The sequence below is a fragment of the Mobula birostris genome, chromosome 2 (assembly GCF_030028105.1).
Source record: "Mobula birostris isolate sMobBir1 chromosome 2, sMobBir1.hap1, whole genome shotgun sequence".
Taxonomy (NCBI): domain Eukaryota; kingdom Metazoa; phylum Chordata; class Chondrichthyes; order Myliobatiformes; family Myliobatidae; genus Mobula; species Mobula birostris.
The window spans coordinates 179,209,237-179,223,262 of NC_092371.1; the positions used below are offsets into that span (position 1 = coordinate 179,209,237).

Sequence of the window (14,026 nt, forward strand, 5' to 3'; positions counted from 1 at the left end):
TATAATGAGAGCAAGAAAAGCGATATAAAAAGGACAATGTTAACGTGGTCATAGGGGATTTCAATGTGCAAATAGATTGGGAAAAATCAAGTTTGTGCTGGATCCCAAGAGAAGGAATTTGCAGAATGCCTACTAGATGGCTTTTTAAAGCATGTTAGATTAACAGAACACAATAGCACAGAAACAGGCCTTTTGGCCCATCTAGTCCATACTGAACCATTAATCTGCCCAGTCCCATTGACCTGCACCAGGAGCTCGTTATCCGTCCCGTCGATGTACCTATCTAACTTTCTCTTAAATATTGAAATTGATCCCGCATCCACTACTTCCTCTGGTAGCTTGTTCCACATTCTCACCAACCTCTGAGTGAAGAAGATCCCCCTCAAGTTTTCCATAACTATTTCACCTTTCACACTTAACCCATGACCTCTAGCCATGTTCTCATCCAACCTCAGTAGAAAAATCTAATTGTGTTTACTCTATCTACACCTCTCATAATTTTGCATACTGTATCTCAATTGAATCTCCCCTCAATCTTATGCTCTAAGGAATAAATTCCTAACCTATTCAATTTTTCCCTATAACTCAGTTCCTCAAGTCCTGGCAACATCCTTGTAAATTTTCTCTGCACTGTTTCAATCTTACTGATATCTTTCCTGTAGGTAAGTGACCAAAACTGCACACAATACTCTAAATTAGGCTTCATCAAAGTTTTATACAATTTCATTATAAGATTCTATCTCCTGTACTCAATACTTTGGTTTGTGAAGGCCAATGTACCAAAAGCTTTCTTTATGACCCCATCTACCCATGACATCACTTGCAAGGGACTATGGATATGTATTGCCCAATCCCCCTGTTCTACCACACTCTTTTATATGGTCACCATACAAAACCTACACTGGTTGATCCTTCTAAAATGCAACTATTAAACTTGTCATTTTTTAGCCTATTTATCCAGTTGGTCCCGATCCCACTGTGGGTTTTGATAGTCTTCCTCGCTGTCCATTACACCCCAAATCTTGGTGTCATCGACAAATTTGCTGATCCAGTTTACCACATTATCATACAGATCATTGACACTGATGACAAACAACAACAGACCCAGCACCAGTACCTGCAGTACACCACTAATCATAGGCTTTCAGTCAGAGTGGCAACCATCTACAACCACTCTCTGGCTGGAGGCCTGTGACTTGTGATGATGAGCTTGTTGTGGAGCCCACAAGAGAAAAGGTAATTCTGGATTGGGTATTGCATAATGAACAAGATTTGATTAGCAAACTTAAGGTAAAGGAACCCTTAAGATGTAGTGATCATAATATGAGAGAATTCACCTTGCAGTTTGAGATGGAGAAGCTATAATCACATGCATTGGTATTGCAGGGTGTCACGTGACCAGCAACAATAAATATAGAATTGAGTCATGTTTTAAAAACAAACATAAACTTTTATTAAACTCTGCTCAACAATAGCAAAAAGTATTCAAACGACTAACTTAACCGGAAGTTAACTGCTATACGGCAACTCTGGAACAGTTCTTAAAGTGGTAAATTCGAAAGTCCATGTGATTTACACAGTCAATAAAGAGAGACTTCTCTGGAAATGGATTTCTTCGAAGACCTGACGTTACTGCTGATTCTGTCCAAAGGATTCACGACGAAGGAAATAAAACGGCTTAAAGGATCTGACCTTGTCCTGGCGAATGAACACTGCACAAACCTTTCTGATCTTACAGGGGTTATCTTAGATGCAGGCCACTATTTCTGAACGAAGATTCAAAAAGGTCGATCCTGTATTAAACCGGCGAACAACACCAACTTTACTCAATCCTTCAGGTTCCCTTACTTTAGTAAGGTCTTCACTCTCCAATACTAGACTTACAAAAGAAAGTAAAACTCTTCTTTAAAACAGAACTGCATCAAGAGATGAATACGCAGCATAACGGAGTAACTGACGAATTAAACAATGAATCAACTGTGTAACAACAGGGGTTTCCCGTTACATACCTGTTGAGAACATGTCATCTCATGACCTCACACTGGTGGGAAAATTACATCACCCCATCATCACAAGACCATTACATCATGCCCACAAGATACTCAATTACATCATGGTCATAAGACAGTCACAAGATACCCAGGAGGTATGTAACAAGGGAGTAAATGGAACTACAGAGGCATGAGAGAAGAGTTGGCCAAATCTGATTGTAAGGGGACACTAGCAGGGACAATGGCGGAAGTTTCTGGGAGCAATTCAGAAAGCACAGGATGGGTTCATTCCAAAAAAGTATTTGAAGGTGAGGGTGTGGCAACTGTGCCTGACAAGGGAAGTCAATCACAGCAAAAAAACAAAAGACAGGGCACATAATATAGCAAATGTTAGTAGGAAGCTACAGGATTGGGATGCTTTTAGAAATCAACAAAAGGCAACTAAAAAGCAATAAGGAGAGAAAAGGTGAAATTTGAAGGTAAGCTAGCCAATAATATAAAAGAGGCTGAAAAATCTTTTTGGTAGATATATAAAAAGTACAAGAGAGGCAACAGTGGATGTTGAACTGCTGGAAAATGACACTGAAGAGGTAGTAATAGGCGACCAAGTAGTGGTGGATGAACTCAATAGGTATTTTGCATCAGTCTTTATTGTGGAAGATACCAGCAGTATATCAGAAATTTGAAAATGCTAGGACAGAAGTGAGTGCAGTTGCTATTACTAAGGAAAGGTGCTGGGAAGCTGAAAGTTCTGAAAATAGGAATATCACTTGGATGAGACTGACTACACCTAGGGCTTCTGAAAGTTGTGCATGAAGAAATTATGGAGGCATAAGTAGTGATCTTTCAAGAATCACAAAAATCTGGAATGATTCTAGCAGACTGGAAAATTGCAAATGCTACCCCACTCCGTAAGACCTGAGGTAGGGAGGCAAAAGACAGAAAATTATAGGAAAATTATATATGAATTCAGTGCTTTGCAAGATATTGGAGTCCATTATTAAAGATGAGGTTTCAGGATACTAGGGAGGCACAGAATAAAATAGGTCAAAGTCAGCATGGTTTCCTTAAAGAGTGTTTTGAAGAGCGATCCCAGGAATGAAAGGGTTATATATACGACCCATTGATGTGTTTGGGCCTGGACTCAATGGAGTCTAAAAGAACAAGTGGGGGTCTCATTGAAACTTATCGAATATTGAAAGGCCTAGATAGAGTAGGCATGGAGAAGATGTTTCTTACAATGTGAAACTCTACGACCAGAGGACACAACACGATACAAGGACATCTCTTTAGAACAGAGATGAGGAGGAATTTCTTTAGCCAGAGGGTGATGAATCTATGGAGTTCATTGACACAGATGGCTGTGGAGGTGAAGCCATTAGGTATATTTAAAGTGGAGGTTGCTAGGTTCTTGACTAGAAAGGTTGTTGAAGATTATGTGAAGAAGGCAGAGGAATGGAGTTGACAAGGATAATAAATAAACTGTTATGGAATCGTGGAGCAGACTCAAATGTGCCAAGTGGCCTGATTCTACACCTGTGTATTACTGGATAATGAAGGCCAAGTAGATCAGGAGGAGAAATAATTAAATGGACAGAGCGCGTACAGCTACTGTTGGTTGGAAAATTCACTGTTAGTGCCATGAGTTTATAGACTACCTAAGCAGAATATAAGGTGTTATTGCTTTAGTCTGCATTTATCCCTATCTTGGTGAAGGACAGATGTGTCGGTATTAGAATGGGAGGAGAGCTGAAATGAATGGCAACCACAAGATCCTCATATCAACTGCAGGCAGGGTGAATGTGCTTGGCAAAGCAGTCAACCAATTTGTGTCCTGTCTCACCAGTGTAGAGGTGACCACAGCAGAGCAGCGAGTGCAATGAACGATGCTGGATGTGAAAGACTGGAGCGGCTGCTTATGGAAGGGATGATGATGAGGAAGGAGTTTTCAGGCCAGGTATTGTATCTTTTATGGTTAGAGGAAAGTGCTTGGGGAGGGACGAGCTGATCAGCAATTATGAAGAGAGTGATCCCTGCAGAAAGCAGAAAATGCGATGATAATGTTGATGGTGGGCTCATGAAACTCCTGTTTATTGACTGTAACTCTACTTTCTACACCACAAGTTCAAATGAACTCATCTCCAAACTCCTATATATAGGACTCTGCACGTGGATCCTTAACTTACTGACCAACAGACCACAATCATTAAGACACAAAATACTCTGCAGATGCTGGGGTCAAAGCAACACTCACAACACGCTGGAGGAACTCAGCAGGTCAGGCAGCATCCGTGTAAACGATCTGTCAACGTTTCGGGCCAGAACCCTTTGTCTGGACTGAAGAGGGAAGGGGCAGAGGCCCTATAAAGAAGGTGGGGAGGAGGGTGGGAAGGAGAAGGCTGGTAGGTGCCAGGTGAAAAACCAGAAAGGGGAAAGATAAAGGGGTGGGCGGGGGGAAAGCAGGGAGGAGATAGGCAGGAAAGGTGAAGAAAGAGTAGGAGAAAACACAATGGGTAGTAGAAGGAGGTGGAACCATGAGGGAGGTGATAGGCAGCTGGGGGAGGGGGCAGAGTGAAATAGGGATAGGGGAAGGGAGGGGGACGGAACTACTGGAAGTTGGAGAATTCTATGTTCATACCAAGGGGCTGGAGACTACCTAGACGGTATATGAAGTGTTGCTCCTCCAACCTGAATTTAGCCTCATCATGGCAGTAGAGGAGGCCAGGTATGGATATACCCAAATGGGAATGGGAAGCAGAGTTGAAGTGGGTGGCTACCGGGAGATCCTGTCTGTTGTGGCGGATGGAGCAGAGTGCTTGACCTCTTTCCCCTTACTGGTTTTTCACCTGGAACCTACCAGCCTTCTCCTTCCCACCCTCCCCCCACCTTCTTTATAGGGCCTCTGCCCCTTCCCTCTTCAGTCCTGATGAAGGGTTCCGGCCGGAAACGTTGACTGATTGTTTCCACGGATACTGCCCGACCTGCTGAGTTCCTCCAGCGTGTTGTGAGTGTTCACAATCATTAAGAATAGGCTCCACTGCCGTGAGTATTCTCGACACTGCTGCCCCTCAAGGCTGCACCCTCAGCCCTTCACTGTACACCCATACACTCATGTATGTCTGGACAGAGTCTTCCAGAACTCCATTTATAAGCTTATGATGAACTGAACTGAAACTACAATGTGACAGAGTAAAGACAGGAAATACAGAATGTATTGGCATGGTGTGAAGACAACCACCTCTCCCTCAACGCCAGCTAAACAAATGAGCTGGTCATGGACTTCAGAAAGTGCAGCAGAGTACAAACCCTTTCTATATCATTGGTGCTGAGGTGGAGGTAATTGACAGCTTTAAGTTCCTAGGTATAAATATCAACAATAACTTTTCCTGGTCCAGCTATATAGACCCTATGGCTGATAAACCACATCAGCACTCCTACTTCCTCAGAAGTCCAAGAAAATTCAGCACATCCCCATTTTTTTTTAAAGCAGGTTGCAACAGAGAAAACACCCTATCTGGAAGGAACAGATCTTGGTATGACAACTGCTGTGCGGAAGAAGACAAGAAATTTCTAGATACAGCTCAGTTCAACACCTAAGCTAATCTCCCTCTGTTTATTCTGTCTACACTTCCCACTGATGGGGAAAGTAGCCAACAAAAGCAAATACGGTACCCCTCCTACACCAGTCATTCTGTCACCTGGTGATAAATATTCCTTGAGAACTTGTCCCACCAACTCAAGGACAGCTTCTATCCTGCTGTTCTAAGACTCCTGAATGGACGATAAGTTGGATTCTTGACCTCACAATCTACCTCAATGTGATATTGCACCACAGAAGCGTAGCGGTTAGCGTAACACTATTACATAGCTCAGGATGTCAGAGTTCAGAGTTTAATCCCAGCATCCACTGTAAGGAGTCTCTGTAGTCCTCCTTGTGGGATGCATGGGTTTTCTCCGAGTCCTCAGGTTTACTCCCACAGTCCAAAAGACGTACTGGGTAGGTTAACTGGTAATGGCAAATTGTCCGACGGTTAGGGTTAAATTGGGGTTGCTGGGCAGTGTGGCTCAAAAGGCCTATGCTGTGCTGGACAGAGAATTAGTTACTGCTGAGCTGCACTCACTGGACTTTCTCCTTACTGTAATATTTTATTCTTCATTGTTATTCTTTTACCTTGTACTATCTCAAAGCACTCTTGTAATGAATTGAACTGTATAAACAGCATAAAACAGCACAGCACAGCACAACATAACAGTACAACATCCTTCAACCCACGATGTTGTACCAACCCTTTAACCAACTCTATGATCAATCTAACCATTCCCTCCTACATAGCCCTCCATGTACTGTCATCCATGTGGGTATCTAAAAGTTTCTTAAAAGCCCCTGATATACCTACATCTACCACCACCCCTAGCATGGCCTTCCACTCCCCCACAACACTCTGTATAAAGAAATTATATAAGAGGCTTTGGTGATAATTTACCAAAATTCTCTGGACTCTGGGCAGGTCCCGGTGGATTAGAGGAAGGCAAATGTCACATCACTGTTCAAAAAAAGGAGGTAGGCAAAAAGCAAGTAACTATAGGCCAGTTAGTTTAACATCTGTAGTTGGGAAAGTGCTTGAAGCTATTGTAATGCCATGGTTCATATTTTTATGCTGCATGTGTTTCATTTTGGCAGCTCTGTAAGAGCAGACTGTTCAGTTTTCATGCTTGTTTGGGTTACCGTTGAAGATAAGAGAGGAGAAATGTATGCCATCCAATTAGGATGGTCAGATTAAGGGGAAGTTTCTCTGATGAGGGACACTAAGGTTGGGCTTGGAGTTTTTGGTTTAAATGGTGATGAAGAGGGAAGAAGCTGGGGAGAAGAGGTTGTAGCATACGATCTGGTGGGAGACCCGTTCGTTCGAGATGGATTGCAAGCGACGTTCAGAAGGGGGTGTGTGCTTTCACATTGACCGAGGGCCCAGTGTGTGAGTGACTGAGAAGTTCAAGATGATCTGCAACTTGTGCACATTTGACTGTTTAATTAGAACGGGTCCTTTTCTTTTTGTTATTCCTTACTAACCCTTCAGTTAAGATTCATAAATATAATTCCCTTAATCGTATGCAGTGTACTGCCTGTCATTTTGTGCCATTAATTTGTAACAGGGTAGCAAATGACACAGCATCCACACAAACCGGGGTCTGGGGTGGGATTGAGCACACCTCAATCTCACAAGTTTGGCCTGGAGGTTGTCTTCCCTAGACTTATGCAGCCAAGCAAACCAGGGTGTTTCGCTATCATTAAAGAAGAAATAGCAAGGCATCTGGAAAGAAATGTATCTTTCAGGCATGGATTCAGCAAAAGCAAGTCCTGTTTGACAAACTTACTGGAGTTCTTTGAGGATATAATGAGCGCAGTGGATAGACAGGAACAGATAGACATTATTTACTTGGATTTCTGGAAGGCATTTGATAAGGTGCCATATAAAAGACTTATCCATAAGATAAGGATGCATAGAGTTGGGGGTGATGTATTAGCATGGATAAAGGATTCGTTAACTAATAGAAAACAGTAAGTTGGGATACACGGGTGTTATTCTAGTTGGCAATCAGTGGTGAGCGGTGTACCGCAGGGTTGGTACTGGGCCCGCAACTGTTCATGATGTACGTTGATGATCAGGAAGAGGGGACCGAGTGCAGTGTACTTAAGTTTGCTGATGATACTAAAGTCAGTGGAAAAGCAAATTGTGCAGAAGATATAGAAAGTCTGCAGAGAGCTATAGATAGGCTAAGTCAGTGTACAAGGCTCTGGCAGATGGAGTACAATGTTAGTAAATGTGAGGTCATTTACTTTGGAAGGAAAAATGAAAGAGCAGATTATTATTTAATTCGTAAAAAAATTGCAGCATACTACTGTACAGAGGGACTTGGGAGTGCTTGTGCATGAATCAGAAAAGGTTGATTTGCAGGTGCAGCAGGCTATCAAGAGGCCAAATGGGATGTTGGCCTTCATCGCTGGAGGGACTGAACTTAAAGAGTAGGGAGGTTATGCTACAACCGTACAGAGTACCGGTGAGGCCACACCTAGAGTACTACGTGTAGTTCTGGTCTCCTTACTTGAAGAAGGATATACTGGCTTTGAAGGCAGTGCAGAGGAGGTTTAGCAGGTTGATTCCAGAGATGAGGTGATTAGACTATAAGGAGAGATTGAGTTGCCTGGGACTATACTCGCTGGGATTCAGAAGAATGAGAGGAGATCTTATAGAAACATATAAAATTATGAAAGGGATAGATAAGATAGAGGCAAGAAAGTTGTTTCCACTGGCAGGTGAGGCTAGAACTAGGGGACATAGCCTCAAGAATCAGGGGAATAGATCTATGATGGAGATCAGGAGGAACTGCTTTTCCCAGAGGGTGGTGAACCTGTGGAATTCTCTGCCCAATGAAGCAGTGGAGTTTAAAAACGCACACACAAAGAAATCTGCAGATGCTGGAATTTCAAGCAACACACATAAAAGTTGCTGGTGAACGCAGCAGGCCAGGCAGCATCTCTAGGAAGAGGCACAGTTGACGTTTTGGGCCGAGACCCTTCGTCAGGACTAACCAGGACAAAGTAGTAGAGGCTACCTCAGTAAGTATATTGAAGACAAGGTTGGATAGATTTTTGCACAGTAGGGGAATTATAGGTTATGGGGAAAGGGCAGGTAGGTGGAGATGAGTCCATGACCAGATCAGCCATGATCTTATTGAACGGTGGAGCAGGCTCGATGGGCCAGATGGCCTACTCCCATTCTTATTCATTATGTTCTTAAGCTCTTATGTTTAATTCCCACCCCACATGCACCCCTACGCAGCACTATCAAACCTATCCTCTAGGATATTAGTACCCCTCTTGTTCAGGTGCAAACAGTCCCTTCTATACAGATCACACCTTGCCTAGAAGAGAGCTCAGTGAACCAAAATCTGAAACTTCCCTCCTGTACATTCTTTATATCCATCTTCCCATTTCTGGCCTCACCCGCGCATGGCACAGGTAGCAATCCTGAGATCACAACCCTGAAAGTCCTGTTCTTTAACTTAGTACACAACTCCCTGAACTCCCTATGCAGGACCTTGTCACTCTTCCTGCCTGTGTCATTGGTACCGATAAGGGCCACAACCTCTGGCGGCACGCCCTCCCACTTAAGAATGCTATGGACTCAGTCTGAGATGTTCCTCACCCTGGCACCCAGGAGGCAACATACCATCTTGTTCATCTGGGAATCTTGTTCTCAACCACAGAACCTCCTTAATGTTCCCCTACCAACAAATCCCCTATTACTACAGCTCTCATTTTCTCCCTCCCCCCATCCCTTCTAAACCACAGAGCCAGACATCTGATTGCTGTGGCTTTCCTCTGCTAGGTCATTCCCCTCCCCCACTTCCCCAACAGTATCCTGTTGAGGGAATGGCCACAGGGGTACTCTGCACTAACTGCTTATCCCCTTTCCTTCTCGTAACAGTCATCCCATTACCTGTGTCCTGCACCTTGGGTGTAACTACCTCCCTGTATGTTCTGTCTATCAACCTCTCAACCTCCTGAATGATCTTAAGTTTATCCAATTCCAACTTCAACTCCTTAACACAGTCCGTCAGAAGCTGCAGTTAAATGCGCTTCTTGCAGATGTAGTTGTCAAGGATACTAGAGGTCTCCCAGCTTTCCCATATCCTGCAAGAGAAGCATACCACTCCCCTGCCTGACATCCACACTACTCTAAATGTTCATTAAGAAAGAAAGAATAAATAAATAACAAAAAAATTCTACCTCTGGTTTACACCTCTCCTCGCTGAAGCCTCAATGAGCCAAAGTTTCAACTCCCCACTCTAACACTGAGCCACTCACACAATGGTTGCTCCCAAAGTGGCCACTCTGCTTAAATCTAACTTTTTTTTATTGGATCTTAGCAAGTGCATAATTATGCACAATCCCATGTCTCCTCGGAATCTGTGGTGTGCAAAATGTTCAGATTGCCCACGCTCACTTCATTTAAAATCTGTCTCCTCTACTCAACTTAAGATCCCGAGATAATATTGCAGTTCTATAAAACCATGGTTAAACCACACTTGGAAATGGTGCTCAGTTCCAGACGCCTAATTTTTGGTAATGATGTGGAAGCTTTTGAGAGTGTGCAGAGAAGATTTATCAACTTGCTGGAGCAACTCTGATAAGTATAGACTGAATGAGCTAGAGCTTTTCTTTTTTGAATGAAGGAGAATGAGAGGTTACTTGATAAAGTTATACAAGATGATAAGAGACATAAATCGATTAAATAGCCAGAGACTTTTTCCCAGGGCAGAAGTGGCTAACACAAGGCTGCATAATTTTAAGGTGATTGGGGGAAAGTAAAGGGGAGGGGGAAATCAGAGGTAATTTCTTTGTACAGAGTGGTGTGTGTCTGTGGAAGGCCATGCCAGGTTGATGCAAATATATCAGGGGAAAGAGGTAAAGAAAATTGAAAGACTGCAGAAAAAATTTACAAATATCCAGCTGAGACTTGACACCTGAATTATAGGGAGAGACTGAATAGGTTAGAACTTTATTCCCTAGAATTTAGAAGATTAAGGGGAGATTTGATAGAGGTATACAAAATTATGAGGGGGATAGATAGGGTAAATGCAAGCAAACTTTTTTCACTGAGGTTGGGTGAGACTACAAACTAGAGGTCATGGGTTAAGGGTGAAAGGTGAAATGATTAAGGGGAGCTTGAGGGGAACTTCTTCAGTCAGAGGGTGGAAAGGGTGTGGAACAAGCTGCCAGTGTAAGTGTTTTTTGCAGATTTGATTTCAATACTGAAGTGAAATTTCAATAGGTACATGGATGAGATGAGAATGAATGTCTCTGGTCCAGGTGCATGTCTGTGAGACTAGGCAAATAAACTGCTCAGCACTAACTAAATGGGCCAAAGGGCCTGTTTATGTGCTATAATGTTCTATGACGCTGTGACTCAACCCTCTGACTAATGGCCACTGTGTGGTGCCCCTATCCTTCCACTAACTCTGTATTCTGCCTTCAAATTTGTCCTTACAAAGTGAATCACTTCACATTTTTCCAGCTTGGACTTCATCTGCCAATTCTCAGCCCAACCCTGCATCCCGTTAATATCCCATTGTAGCCTATGACCATATTCTATAGTATGCACAACTCTACCAACCTCCAGCTCATCTGCAAACTTACTAGCCAACTCTGCCACCTCCTCATCCCTCATTCATAAAAATCACAAAGAACAGAGGTCTCTGCAGAACTTCACTAGTCCCTGACCTCCAGGCAGAATACACCCCATCTACAACCACACTGTGACTCTATGGGCAAAACAATTCTGAAATCATTCAGCCGTTTTCCTGGATCCCATGCTTTTTAAATGAACCTACCACAAGGAATTTTATCAAACATCTTACAAGATTCATTCACAACAGCTTCACTGCTTTACCTTCATGAATGTGCTTTGTCAGGTCTTCTAAGAATTCAATTAGGCTCATGAAGAATGACTTGTCCATCATTAAAACCATGCTGACTAGCCCTAATCAGACTATAGTTCTCCAAGTGCTCACAAATCCTGTCTCTAAGAATCTTCTCCAATAATTTTCCAACATTAATGCAAGACTCAGTGGTCTATTATGCCAGGGTTATGTCTACTCCCTTTCTTGAGAAAAATAATATAAATTTGTCACCCTCCAATCATCTGGTACTATTCCTGTGGCCAATGAAAATGCAAAGGAGCATCAATCTTTACCTTCTCTTCCCATAGTAACCTGGGGCACATCCCATCTAGCCCCAGGGAATTATCTATCTTAATGTTTTTCAATAGTTCCAGCACATCCCTTTTCTTAATGTCAAGATGTTCTTGCACAGTCAAATATTTTGCATTGTCCTCATAAGTGCCAAGGGCCCTCTCACTGGTGAATACTTAAGTATTCATTATGGATTTTCCTTTCTGCCTTTGACTCCAGGCATGTTTCCTCTTCTATCCCTGATTGGTCCCTTCCTTAGGCTGGTCATCCTCCTGTTCTTCATATACATGTAGATCAGCTTAGGGTTTTCCTTAATCCCACTCACTAAGGTCTTCTCCTGCCCTCTTCTAGCTCTCTGATCCATTCTTAAGCTCCTTCCTGGCTATCTTGTAACTCTCAGGACCCCTGTCTGATCCTTGATTCCAAAACCCAAAGCAAGTTTCTTTCTTCCTCTTGACTGGATGTTCTACATCTCGTGCAGCCATAGTTCCTTTGCTCCACCATCCTTTCCCTGTGTTAGTGAGACAAAACTATCCTAACTTCCACATTTCCACATTGCATTTCCCAGAGTACATCAGGTCCCAACTTATGGTCCTGCCTAATAGCATCATAATGCCTCCTCATCCAATTAAACACTTTCCCACACCATCAGTTCCTAGCTCTTTCATAGCTATGGTAAAGGTCAGGGAGTTGTGGTCACTGTCTCCGAAGCGCTTAACCGCCAAGAGATCTGACACCCATGCAAGACCAGTTTTTCACTGTACCTCAGAACACGTGACAATAAAAAACCTATTTACCTCGTGTATGATAAAGAACTCCTGATCTCTCATTCTGCCACGTCATGACCCTTGCACCATTCTGACTACCAGCACCACACTTTCACTCCAACTGTAACACCATATTCTGCAATCTGTTTTTGCAGTTCCTTTTCCTATGATGTTAATATATGTATGTATAAATGGAACAATCTGCTTGGATGGCACCAAACAATATTTTTCACCATATCTTGCATCAAAATTCAATATTTCTACACCACAAGATTTTCAAGAAGGAACAACAAATTTAACATGGGTTAATTATCCAAACTTCCAATGGTTATCTACATCTGATAATGCTGTGATTTATAAAAATAGCATACATGGGCCCAGAAAATGTTAATGACCTTAAAAATAATGGTTGACTATAAAGTCATTTCTATATTGCTGCCATTTCAACATTACTCTAAGTATCTTACTTAACAGGATGCCCTGTGAATAAATAATAGTGACCTTAAACAAAATAGCCAGCTTTCGACGAATCATTACCCAGAGGGTGAAACTGCTTCCACTTTATATTGATCCATATACAGTATTTTACTGGATGGCAACTTGTTTTCAGTTCTTTAAACAATCATTTCCTCCTGTACTTTCCCTGTCTATTCTACTTGGTCTTGTCCATTAAATTTATCTTTTGCTTGTTTGGTTTTAGAAGAACTTTTTTTTAAAATATTGATATCCTACCATAAAATAAGTTAATCTCCTTTAAGTGATATCAGGGGATAAATATTATTCCATGTAACCTGCCTACTGTTATCAATCTTTCTGTTTTTTCATAATTTTGGTTTTCTTTGCATCATCCAAAAGGCATCTCCTCTGTGGGCACTTTCCAATCCAATCCTCACTGCCCAGTAGGCAACTTAAACCAATATACAAGACAACTTTACCCTCCTCGCCATCCCACCCCCACACACACATACCAGAAGGCAATTGGAACACACTGCTTGATGGATAGTGGGTGATGGCAGGGCACAAACCAGCTGGCAAATTGGATTACTTGATGGTCACTACAGATATGAACTCTGTTCCTGTTGTACGACATGACTAGGAGTACAAGGAAAGCTTCATTTAGCTCTTCACCTCTTCATCTCATCCCAAGAATTAGCATCCTGTATCCCAACTCGGTGGCAAATTCATCCATTTGGGTAAAAACAGTCAAATCTACGCCACGTCACTAAACCTCCGCATAGCCTCAGCAATACAATCCCCTTTCAATAAATAATCCCGCTGTACTTCAAGGGACCTTGCCTTTAACAGTATATTCCCGCGAGGTAGCGTTGACCACCCATTCACTGTCCCGCACTGGCTGCAAAGTGGGACTTCGGGCAGCCTGGAGGACGTATTTTGGGGAAGGATGCTGTGTAGGTGCAACCCCCCACCCCCCAAAATGCAAAAGCACAACACAATCGAAACCGCTAACTCGAACCTGTGCTCGCTGGCGTTTCGACGGGAGGGATGCAGAGAGTA

At 42.7% G+C, this 14,026-nt stretch overlaps 1 protein-coding gene across 1 annotated transcript in view; it reads right to left on the bottom strand.

Moving 5' to 3' along the window:
- Positions 1 to 14,026, bottom strand: part of fbxo25 (F-box protein 25) — a 71,657-nt gene that overhangs the window by 57,338 nt on the left and 293 nt on the right. The window lies entirely within an intron of this gene.